Raw genomic sequence first — 12,796 nt, 5'->3', positions numbered from 1 at the left:
TGGTGCAGTTGGTTGAGCGATTGCTGGAATGTCTTTGGAGATTTAGTTAGACTCCCCTTCTCCTCGCTGGTTCTCCTACTTTCTCTTCTTTGCACTGAACTTTAAAAGATGCAACATCATTTTTCTCATTTCTCTCTGAGTAGATTTTGCCCATTACAACCCCAAGATATATAATTTTTATTTAATATGTTTTGCATCTCTAAAGTTATTATATAGTTTTTAAAAATAATATAAGTATGCAAAAATCATATGTGGTTGGATTAGTTGTATTTAATATGTTTACATCATCACAGAGATAAAGGCTATGTTCAAAAAAGAAGTAGACATCTTTTCAAGTAATACTGATCTTGACTTTTTCTATAAATAATTTACCTGGTATCCTTAGGAAAAGCTTGTACTTTTACCTAGAACTTCTGCATCAACTAGTAAGTTGCATTTTACAAAGAAATAAACCATGTCAAAAAGAATTCTTTTCCCAGTTGCCATGTTTGGTGGCTTTATATCCCCTTGCTCCTTGGTACTCAAGAATATTTATCATATCACCTTTACTGCTTAAGAAAGTATCTTAAACAAGGAATGATTTATTTTAATACAGCTTGGTGGGTATGGTTTTCCTTACACTTTGGTGGGGGCGGGGTACCAGGGATTGAACCCAGGGGCACTCAACCCCGGAACCACATCCCCAGCTCTATTTTGTATCTTATGTAGAGGCAGGGTCGCATTGTTTCTAAGCACCTAGCTAAATTGCTGAGGCTGGCTTTGAACACAAGATCCTCCTGTCTCTGCCTCTTGAGCCCCTTGGATTATAGGCTTGGAATTACCAGGCTGGGACTCCATTACATTTTAATAACTTGATTGAAGTATAATTTACATACCATGAAATCCAGTCATTTGAATGATCAATTCAGGTTTTTCAAAATGTATTTTTAAGGTTTCATTAAGATTAGAGTTAGTAGCTGAGTCTTATACAAATTTTATTTTTAAGTTACTATTACTATCATATTTCTAGAGAAGTAATTCAACTTAAAATGAAATCGGTTTTAACACATTTCACATGCTCCTCTTTTATATTATTTTTCTTTTTGTCATAGAAAAGTTTTCTGTGGTAAATTGTTAACATTCCTTTCCCTTTCATTTTCAGAGAAGGATTGCTTCCCTTCTGGAACACCTGCAGTAAGTTGATGATGTATTTCTTATAGTTCTTGCTCTAATTAAGGTTACCAAAAGAAATCTGTTTTTCATTTTTTTAATTTCTAAAATAAGAGGTAGGGCTGGGGTTGTGGCTCAGTGGTAGTGGGCTTGCCTGGCATGCATGAGGCACTGGGTTCGATTCTCAGCACCACATACAAATAAATAAAATAAGGGTTCATCAACAACTTTAAAAAAATGTTTAAAAAAATAAGAGGTAAAGAAATATTTAATGTGTCTAAATAGCACTCCAGAATATTTACCATATATGTTTATTTACTTTTACATATTTCAGAAAATCATCTTTATTTTTTAATTGAATATATTGTAACCAGTAAGGTTTAGTCATTTAAAAATTAGCTATGAAAAAAATAACTTCTTAAAGTTTGTTTAATAAAAGGAGACGTGATCACATTTTAATCTTTGACTTTCCCGGCTTGTCTTCCTTTGCTCCTGAACACAGCTGAACACCAAGGGGCCGGAAACATCAGCAATAGTAATGGAGGCAGATGATGGTGATGGAGAGGTGTGGCCTTTCACTGCCCCACGACATAGCCATACAAGACCAGTGAGTGACTAATGACCTGGTGTGCACATCTGTGCATGTGTGTTCAAAAAACAGCTGTTTGTGTTTGACTTTCAGAGATAATTTCAAAAAGCTTCAAGTTTAAAATATTTTGCTATGACAAGATTAATTTAAGATTAAATTAAAGTTTTTACCTAAAGAGTACTCATCAAAAACCACTTTTTTGAAAAATAAAAATCGATGGCTTCTTTAAAAGTTAGAATACTTAACTCACTGGGTTTTTTCTTTCCATGTTTTGTCCCCTTTTCCAGAGAGGTCATCTATTGCTCTGTTTTTTCTCTGTTTCATAATGTGGGTAACTCTGCTACCTAAAACTTAGATCTTTCCTCTTCCCCAGATTATGTACTTTATTTCTCATTTTGACATTTCTCTCAAAGCCCTGATGGCATTCTAAAGTCAGTTGAGAGTTAAATTCCTCACCAGCTGAGGGGGAATTTCAGCAGTAATGAGCTCCCATGGAGCCAAGGAGAGAAGTACTAAGGGGGCTGGACTGTGATGTGGTGGCTCTGAGGACCACCATTGGATTCCCATCTCATGACAGATGGCTATGTTTTCTATATTCCTTACAACTGGCTCTTTGAAGTGAAAGGGAGGGTATGCATTATATTTGTGTAAAATGTTTTGAGACTGGATTAATGATAGGTTATTTTAGTGGAAACTACCACAGTGAAACATAAAGATAGAAATGAAAACAACTTTTAAATGCAAGAGCATCAGTGAGCTGTGAGACAGTTTCAAGGGTTTTCATGATGTGTAATGAAGTTCTGATAGAAAAAAGCAATCCAAAAATCTATCTCCCTAAAGCTAATAACAGCTTCCTCAAATACAGGAAAGTCAAAAGTACCTCTACCTACCTGAATAAATAAATGTCTTGTCTCTTATAAAAGTATCTTTAAAAGATAAAACCATTTAACTAAAAATAATAACAGTGAAGGCAGGAGATATGCATATAAAATGACAGTAAGAGCTTCCAGGCCAAGAACAACAACCCTAAGATTTTTGTCCTGTGTGACATGGGGTGTCACGTGATGGTGGAGTGTGATCATTCAAAGATGCAAACATTCAATAACAAGAGGGAGTGTTACCTAATCACTAAACTAAGCAGCTTAAGGCCCTGGGTTTAATCCCAAACACAAAACACCAAAAAAAAAAAAGAAAAAAATTGTTTAAAAATCCCTTTATATATCTATCCCAAATCACAAATGAATATGTTACTTTCACTTACATACCTTTTGACCCAGAAATGTAATTTTTAGCATGTGTGTCCTAGGGAAACCATAGAACAGCATAGATTATGGATTGTGTCCCATTATTTTGATAGCAAAATGTAGCAAAATGTCAACTCAACTATCATTAGTAGTAGATTAATTAAAAATATGGCATGACCATTTAATGTACTACCAGATTATTTCAAATGCATTTAAGGGAAAAATAAACTGTAATGTATTGCTGGGTTCAGTGGAGCATGACTGTAATCGCAGAAGCTAGTGAGGCTGATTTAGGAGGTTTGCAAGTTCAAAGCCAGACTTTAAAAAATGTTTAAAAAATAAAATGAGGTAAAGAAATATGTAATGTTTCTAAATAGCACTCAAGAATATTTACCATATATGTTTATTTATTTTTCCATATTTCAGAAAATCATCTTTATTTTTTAATTGAATATATTGTAACCAGTAAGGTTTAGTCATTTAAAAATTAGGTATGGAAAAAATAACTTCTTAAAATTTGTTTAATAAAAGGAGACCTGGTCACATTTTAATCTTTGTCTTTTCCTGGCTTGTCTTCCTTTGCTCCTGAACAGAGATGAACACCAAGGGGCCGGAAACATTAGCAATAATAATGGAGGAAGATGAGGGTGAATGAGAGGTTCGGCCTTTCACTGCCCCATGACATGGCCATACAAGACCAGTGAGTGACTAATGACCTGGTGTGCACATCTGTGCATGTGTGTTCGAAAAACAGCTGTTTGTGTTTGACTTTCAGAGATAATTTCAAAAAGCTTCAAGTTTAAAATATTTTGCTATGAGAAGATTAATTTAAGATTAAATTAAAGTTTTTACCTAAAGAGTACTCATCAAAAACCACTTTTTTGAAAAATAAAAATCGATGGCTTCTTTAAAAGTTAGAATACTTAACTCACTGGGTTTTTTCTTTCCATGTTTTGTCCCCTTTTCCAGAGAGGTCATCTATTGCTCTGTTTTTTCTCTGTTTCATAATGTGGGTAACTCTGCTACCTAAAACATAGATCTTTCCTCTTCCCCAGATTATGTACTTTATTTCTCATTTTGATATTTCTCTTTGATATTTGAGAGTGAAATTCCTTTCCAGCTGAGGAGAATTTCAGCAGTAAAGAGTTCAGTTGGAGCCAGGGAGAGAAGTACTATGGGGACTGGACTGTGATGTGGTGGCTCCGAGGACTGCCATTGGATTCCCATCTCATGACAGAAGGCTGTGTTTTCTATATTCCTTACACCTGGCTCTTTGAAATGAAAGGGAGGGGGTAGCCATTATATTTGTGTAAAATATTTTGAGACTGGATTAATGATAGATTATTTTAGTGGAAACTACCACAGTGAAACATAAAGATAGAAATGAAAACAACTTTTAAATGCAATAGCATCAGTGAGCTGTGAGAGGGTTTCAAGGGTTTTCATGATGTGTAATAAAGTTCTGATAGAAAAAACCAACCCAGAAATGTATCTCCCAAAAGCTAAATAATAGCTTCCTCAAATACAATAAAGTCAAAAGTACTTCTATCTACCTGAATAAATAAATGTCTGTCTGTTATAGAAGTATCTTTAAAAGATAAAACCATTTAAATCAAAATAGTAACGGTGGAGGCAGGAGGTATGCATAAGTAAAATGACAATAAGAGCATCCGGGCCAAGAACAACCACCCCAAGATTCTTGTCCTGTGTGACATGGTGTCATGTGATGGTCGAGTGTGATCATTGGAAAATGGGAACATTCAATAATAAGACGGAGTCTTACCTAATCACTAAGGAAAGAAAGAATAAAAAAGTGAAGAATGAGAGATGGAGCAACAGGAATGCTCCTGCTTTGCTAGTGGGAGGCTCCACTCCAGAAGAGGGTTTTTTTCAGTTTCCCACAAAATGAAACAGGACCTTACCACATAACCCAGCAATGTGTTCCTAGCTATTTACCCCCATGCATTGAGATGTGTCCACACATAAACCTGTGCAAAATTTTTATAGCATCTTTATTCATATTTGCTAAATCTATAACAAGATGTGTTTCAAAAAGTGAATGTGAGGACTGTGTGCAGCTTAGTGGTAGAACACATGCCTAGCCTGCTGAGGCCCTGGGTTCCATCCCCAGCACCACAATATAAACAAAAGGAATCCAATGTATGTGCTACATCCATACAGTAGAATAGTATTCATGGATAAAAACTGAGATATCATAACACCAAAAGGCATGAAAGAATTTTATCTTATCTATTTATGACAGGAAAATAACTTGGATAATTGACTACATGCCTATGGCATGGGCATATTATTCTCTGAAAGATCTTTAAGAGCATAGTGCTTAGTGTTGCCCTTCCATCTAAAGGGGCTAGATGCTCTCCAATTTCAAGTGTAGCCTGTGGGCTAGAAGTGTTCATCCATGCTAGGGCACTTGCCTAGCATGTAAGTTTAGGACATCTCAAGTATGAGGAGTTTTATAAAATCATTGATTGCAGGGATTCAGGGGTGTGAAGAGGATGAGTAATAGGTTTTTAGGGCAGTGAATTTATTCAGTATGATGTTATAATGGTAGATACACAGGACAATATTCATTTTTCAAATCCCATAGAATTATATAATCCAATACAAAGAGTGAACTCTAATGTTAAGTGTTAGCATTGGATTAATAGAAGTACATCCGTATTTGTTCATTTGTGGTAGAGTGCTTGCCTGACATATACGAGTCCCCATGGTTCAAGCCCCAGCACCTCCCCAAACAACAAAAGTGTATTAATATATAGATATGTATCCACAACAGGTATCATTGTAGTAAGTATACTGCACTGTAATGCAAGATATCAATATGAAAATGAGGGGCCAACATGGGAACATTTCAGGATCCACATTTTAAGACCCAGTATGCATTTGGAAAAAGCATTTGCAAGGCTATCTAGTTGTCTTTTCAGTTTTGGAGAAGGTCAGCGGGATCCCTTAAGTGTTCTTTTTGTGTCACAGGCAACTTAGCGAGGGTCTCTATTGTCTGCTCACTTTTTAAACCTAAAATTTATACTAAAAATCCATTAATTAGAACAAATTTCACTTCTAGAAACTTAAAGGTAATAATCAAAAATTAAAGAATACAAAGATTTTATAAAGGGAATTGGTTAAATTATGAAAACACCCATATTAAGGCACTATTCAATTTAGCCATTAGAATCATTTTATGGTCAGTTCTTAGGAATGATGTAACTGGCATATAGCTTTTGAAGGAAGAGAGTGTCAGTAGATCCAAATCATTTTGAAATGTGAAGCTTGTGAAGTTTTAACAGGGTAGTCCACATTGATAGAAGGATTGTCATCATTTTTATTAATACTTTTATGCACCCCAGGTTGATTTTGTTTTCTTTAAGCAAATGTATTGTATTTATACTTAACCCAGAAAAGATGAAGCTGCCAGGCCTGGGGGCACACATCTGCAATCTCATCTTCTGGAGAGGCTCAGGCAGGAGGATCTCAAATTGGAGCCTGCCTGGGCAACTTAGAGATACGCTGTCTCCAAATAAAGTGAAAAGAGGGCTGGTGTATAGCTCAGTGGTAGAGCACTTATTTGCCTAGCATATTCCTGGGTTCAGTTCCTGCACCACCTCCTACAAAGAAAGGGTGGTGGTGGGGGGAGTTGGTGAAGAAAGAATTGAGGGAAGAAAGTAGGGAAGTTGAAGAAGGAGGAGGAGGAGGAGGAGGAGAAACAATAAAGGAAGGGGAAGGCGGGAGGATACAAAATTCAAGCAGGAAGAGATAATGATAACCTTATTTTACTCACTGTAGTATTTATAGTGGTTTTCTTTGTAGAATGCAGAGGGGCTAGAGATGTTGTTCAGTGGTAGAGTGCTTTCCCAGCATGCACAAGGCCCTGAGTTTGGTTCTAACACCACACACACACACACACACACACACTCTCTCTCTCTCTCTCTCTCTCTCTCTCTCTCTCTCTCTCTCTCTCTCTCAAAATAGTTCCATTAACTTGATAAATTACATTATAACTTGTTGAGCTACCTTAAAAATGCCATAAATGCTATACTCAATGGTTGTACACCTGTGATCCCAGTGACTGGGGAGGCTAAAGAGGGAGGATCACAAGTTTAAGGCCAGCCTTAAGAAGTTGGGGAGACCCTATCTGAAAAATTAAAAAGAAGGGTTAGGGATGTAGCTCACTGGTAAAGCCACCCTGGGTTCAATCAAATATTGTGTCCTTTTGATGCTGACATGAGTGTATTAATGGGCTGTTTAACTGTTGACTTTTAGAATTTAGAACAATTAAAAACAACTGTTTTCCAAACAGCTTATAAAAGTTATGGTTGTGACTAAGAGAGGTTTGGGGCAGGTATTAAAATATGGGTTGTATAAGTCAATTGTATTCATAAGTAGTCTTCAGGCCTTAGTTGAAAGAACATAAAGCGTTTTGCTTCTAAATTATGCACTTTTTATTTTCTCTTTGCAGTACCCACTCCCGGACATGGCAAAATGGCTCACAAGTTAATGCCTCACATCTTGGCAGCCAAGGAGGTTCTCCAGAAAAACTATGAATGGCATCCTACTCTTTTAATTTTCTGGAAATGAAAATGTTAAAAATTTTAATAATTAAAGTGTTCATTGTTTTGTCCCTCCAAACAGAAGCTCTGCCACCATGTAAGTAAGAACTCCCATTCCTCCTCCTCCACTCCCTGGCTGCCACCATTCTTTTTTTTTATTTGTTCTAATTAGTTATACATGGCAGTTGAAGGCACTTTGACACATCATACACAAATGGAGTATAGTTTCTCATGTTTCTGGTTGTACGTGATATAGAATCACATCAGTCATGTGGTCACATATGCACCTAGGGTAATAATGTCTACTCTTCTTCCCACCCCGTACCTGGCTCCCCTCCTTTCCCTCCTCTCTGCCTAATACAGAGTAACTTTATTCTTCCATAGCCACACTCCTTATTGTGAATTAGTGTCAAAATATCAGAGAAAACATTTAAACTGTGGTTTTTGGAATTGGCCTATTTTGCTTACTATGATATTCTCAACTTCCACTCATTTACTGGCAGATGCCATGACTTTGTTCTTCTTTAAAACTGAGTAATATTCCATTGTGCGTATTGACCACATTTTCTTTATCCGTTCCTGTGTTGAAGGACACCTAGGTTGGTTCCATAGTAAAACTCTTGTGAGCTGAGCTACTTTATAGCTTTGATGTGGCTGCATCACTGTAGTATGCTGATTTTAAGTCCATTGGAAATAGACTGAGAAGTGGGATAACTAGGTCAAATGGTGGTTTCATTCCAAGTTTTCTTAGGAATCTCCATACTGCTTTCCATGATGGTTACATCAATTTGCAGTTCTACCAGCAGTCTGTGAGTGTGTCTTTTGCCCCACATCCTCCCCAACATTTATTTTTGCTTGTCTTCTTGATAATTGTTATTCTGACTGCAGTGAGATGAAATCTGAGAGTAGTTTTGATTTGTATTTCTTGAATTGCTAGAGATGTTGAACATTTTTTCACATATTTGTTGATGAACATACATCTTCTGAGAATTGTCCGCTCAGTTCCTTAGACCATTTATTGACTGGGTTATTTGGTTTTGGGATGTTAAGATTTTTGAAATCTTTATATATCCTGGAAGTTAGTGCTCTATCTGATATGCGTGTAGTAAAGATGTTCTGCTACACTGTGGGCTCTCTCTTCACATTATTGATCATTCCCTTTGCTGAGAAGAAGCTTCTGAGTTTGAATCCATCCCATTCATTGGTAAGGAATATTGTTTTATGGCCCAGAATATGATCTGTTTCAATTAATTTATGAAGTGCCCTTAAAGGGAACGGGAGTTCTGTAGTTGTTGGGTGTTGTATTCTATAACGTCAGTTAGGCTGAAGTAGTTGATACTGTTCCTCCAACCTTCTATTTGCCCATTTAATGTATTTACTGAGAGACAGGTATCAAAATCTCCCACAATGGTTGGTAACTGTTTCTCCCTTTCATTCTGTTGATTTTTGTTTTATATATTTTGAAGCTCTGTTACTTAGTGCAAGAGCATTAATTATTGTCGAATCTTTCTTCAGGATTTCCATTTATGCTAATACTTTTGCAGTTTATTTTATCTGATATTAATACAGCAGTTCCAACTTTTCGTTCTTTATTTTTGCATTATTATTCCTAACTCTTTAACTTTTAATCTATCTGTATCTTTAGATTTTAAGCACATCTCTTATAGACATGATTAAGTCTTGATTTTTTTAACCCATTATGATAATCTCTTCCTTTTAACTAGGTGTTTAATTCATTCTGTCTGATGTACTACTGATATATTTGGACTTAGGCCTCATATTTTGCTCTTTGTTTCCTGTTTGTACCATCTGACCTTTGCTCTTCTGTTCTTCCTTTTCTGTAATCTTAAATTTAACCATCAACTTAGAATTAATGTTTTTATTTAAAATGTAAAAAACTTCTAAGTCCATACACTATTACTTTATATATTTTTTTTGGTACCAGGGGGGTACCTAGGGGTACTTAATCACTGAGCCACATCTCCAGCCCTTTTTTTTTTAATTTTTAGAGACTGGGTCTCAGTACATTTTTTAGGGCCTTGCTAAATTGCTGAAGCTGGCTTTGATACTCCTGCCTCAGCCTGAGTCTCTGGGATTGCAGACACATGCCACCACACTCGCCTAGTCCATACTAATTTTAACCTCCTATTATATGCCACAGTTCTGAGAAGAATTCCATTTCCATACCTGATAAATCCCACCATACAATGCTGTCATTTTTCTTTAAACTGTAGGATATTTTTTAAATGAATTAAGAGAAAATGTGATAGTTTGAAACTATGATCCTGCATAATTTACATAGTTACCATTTCTGGCACTCATATATTTCTGAGGATCTGATCATCTACTGGTACCATTTTCCTTTCATCCAGAGACCTTCATTTAGTGTTTCTTGGAGTACAGGTCTGCTAGTGATGGGTTTTCCCAGCTTTCCTTTATCAAAAATTTTCTCTCTGGGGGCTGGAGATGTGGCTCAAGCGGTAGCGCGCTCGCCTGGCATGCGTGCGGCCCGGGTTCGATCCTCAGCACCACATACCAACAAAGATGTTGTGTCCGCCGAGAACTAAAAAATAAATATTAAAAAATTAAAAAAAAATTTCTCCATTTTCTCTTAATACTTTATATATTGATTTCAATATACAAAGTGTATACATATATAAATTATATACATATATACACACATTATGTGTATTCATGTTTATGAAGTTATTTGGTTTTTTTGGCTTGATATAGAATTCTGGTTTGACAATTTTTCCTTTCAGCTCTTGTTTAAAAACAAACTATTTTTAGAACATTTTTTATTTAAAGAAAAATTGCATGGATTTAAAGACATAGTTCTCCTATGCTGTACACCCAGCTGTCCTTATTATTACACCTTTTGTTAGTATGGCACACTTATTAGAATTGATGAAGCAGTATATTCTGGAGAGATGATGGAGAAATAGTACACCACTGAGGTTATTTCTTTTTTTCAAATTTTTCATAGAATTCACCAGCAAAGCCAAAGAAACATGATGTTTTCTCTTTTAGAAGGTTGTTGGCTTTTCATTTATTTTCCTTAATAGAAACAGACCTATTCAGATTGTCTATTTCTCCCTGTGTGAGTGTGAGTAGTTTAGTTTGTCAAGGAACCCATCTATTTTAGCTGAGTTATCAAATTTGTGGACATAAAGTGGTTTGTAGTAACTTTTCTATTGTTTTTAATTTTATTGATTTTTCTTTTCTTTTTGCTTGCTTTAGGCTTAAATTGCTCTTTTGGCTTTGGCTTTTAAAAGCTAGATTACTGAGTTTAGCTCACTCTTCTTCTCTCGTCTGTGTCTTCAGTGCTATAAATTCCCCTAAGTGCACTAAATGCTTACACAGTTTATTGGATAAATTGTGTAATTTTGATAAATTGTAATTTCTTTTGTTGAATTCAAAATATTCAAAAATTTCCCTTGGGACTATTTTTACTCATTTGTTATTTACAAATGTATTATTTGATTCCCAAATATTTTGGGATTTTTCAGTTCTCTTTCTATTGGTGATTTTCAGCTTAATTTCATTGTGATATAAGAATATATTTTATTTGATTTTCAATCTCTTAAATTTATTGATGACTATTTTATTATACAGGACACAGTGTGCCTTTCTGAATTTTATGTAAACTTGAAAAGAATGTGTACTCTATTCTTTTAGGGGAGAGTATTTCAGAATTCCAATAAGATCAGGTTGATTGACAGCACCATTCTGGTCAACTATATCCTTATTGATTTTCTGCCTGCTTCATCTATCAAGCCCTGACAGAAGTGTTTGGAAGTTTCCAACTATATAGTAGTGAATTTTGTCAATTTCTCCTTGAGTTATATCAGTTTTGGTGTCACATATTTAGATTTCTGTTGCTAAATTCTTACATATTTAGAATTGCTATGTCTTCTTGGAGTTTGTCCCTCTTTATTGCTGATAATTTTCCATATTCTGAAATGTACTTTATGTAAAATTAATATAGCTATTGCAGATGCCCACTGATTAGTTGGTATAGTGCATCTCTGTCCATCATTTGGCTCTAATTGTAACTGGGCCTTCCTAATCAAAGTGGCTTTTTTTACAGACAATATATGGTGGAGTCTTCTTTCTTATTCAGTTTGACACTTTTTTCTTCTAATTGGCATATTTAGAGTAGTCACATTTAAAGTGATTATTGGTAGAGTAGGAGTAGTATTTATTGTATTTATAACTTCTTTCTCTATTTTGCCTTTGTTCTTTACGCATTTTCCCATTTCTCTGGTTATATGAGCATTTTATATGATTTCACTTATTCCCTCTCTTAGAATATCAACTATTCTCCTTTATCAGATGTTTAGTGGTTGCCCCTGAGTTTGCAATGTACATCATAAGAATATAAGAACATCCTCAAATAATACTCCACCCTTACGTGTAGGGCAGGTACCCTATGATATTGCTCTCATTAATTTCACTTTTTCCTATGCTATAATCACCCAATATATGGTTACTGTTACCACTCTAAACACATGGTTATCTTTTATATCAGGAATAAGACAAAGAAATATGGCATTTCACATTTATTTCTTCTCCAGTGCTCTCGTTTTCTTTATGTAGATCCAGGTTTCTGACCTACATCATTTTTCTTCTCCTTGAAGAACTTGTTTGAACGTTGGCTCAGAGCAGGTTGCTGGTGATAAATACCCTTTGTTTTTGTTGATGTGAGAAACTCTATTTCTGCTTCACTTTTGAAGAATAATTTCACTGTTTTAGTCAGCTTTTGCATCACTGTGACCAAAATACCTAACAAGAAACAATTTAGAGGAGGAAAAATTTATTTTAGCTCACATTTGTAGAGGTTCAGTCCATGGTCAGCTGATTCCATAGTGCTGCTCAAGCTGAGTCAGAACATGAGGGCAGAAGGTGGCAGAAGAAAGCAGCTCAGAACATGACAGCCAGGAAAAAGAGAGAAGAGAGAGAGAGAGAGAGAGAGAGAGAGAGAGAGAGAGAGAGAGAGACAGAGAGAGAGAAGCACTTCAGTTCACCAGGAACAAAAATACAAGTCCCAAGGCATGCCCCTAGTTGACCCATCTCTCTACAGATATCACTGGGTTAATCCATATCAGTGGATTTATCTACTTGAGTAGGCTACAACTCTCAGAATCCAACTTTCCACATGGAGGCCTCTGGGGCCTGAATCCTCACCCACTCCCTCATGATGTTTTCACCCTCATAAATAATATATATTATTTATCCCTGGCCTG

Source organism: Spermophilus citellus (assembly GCF_964194105.1).
Source record: "Spermophilus citellus genome assembly, contig: SCAFFOLD_58, whole genome shotgun sequence".
NCBI lineage: Eukaryota > Metazoa > Chordata > Mammalia > Rodentia > Sciuridae > Spermophilus > Spermophilus citellus.
The sequence above is the reverse complement of the archived record's forward strand: the minus strand, read 5'-3'. Positions refer to the sequence as shown.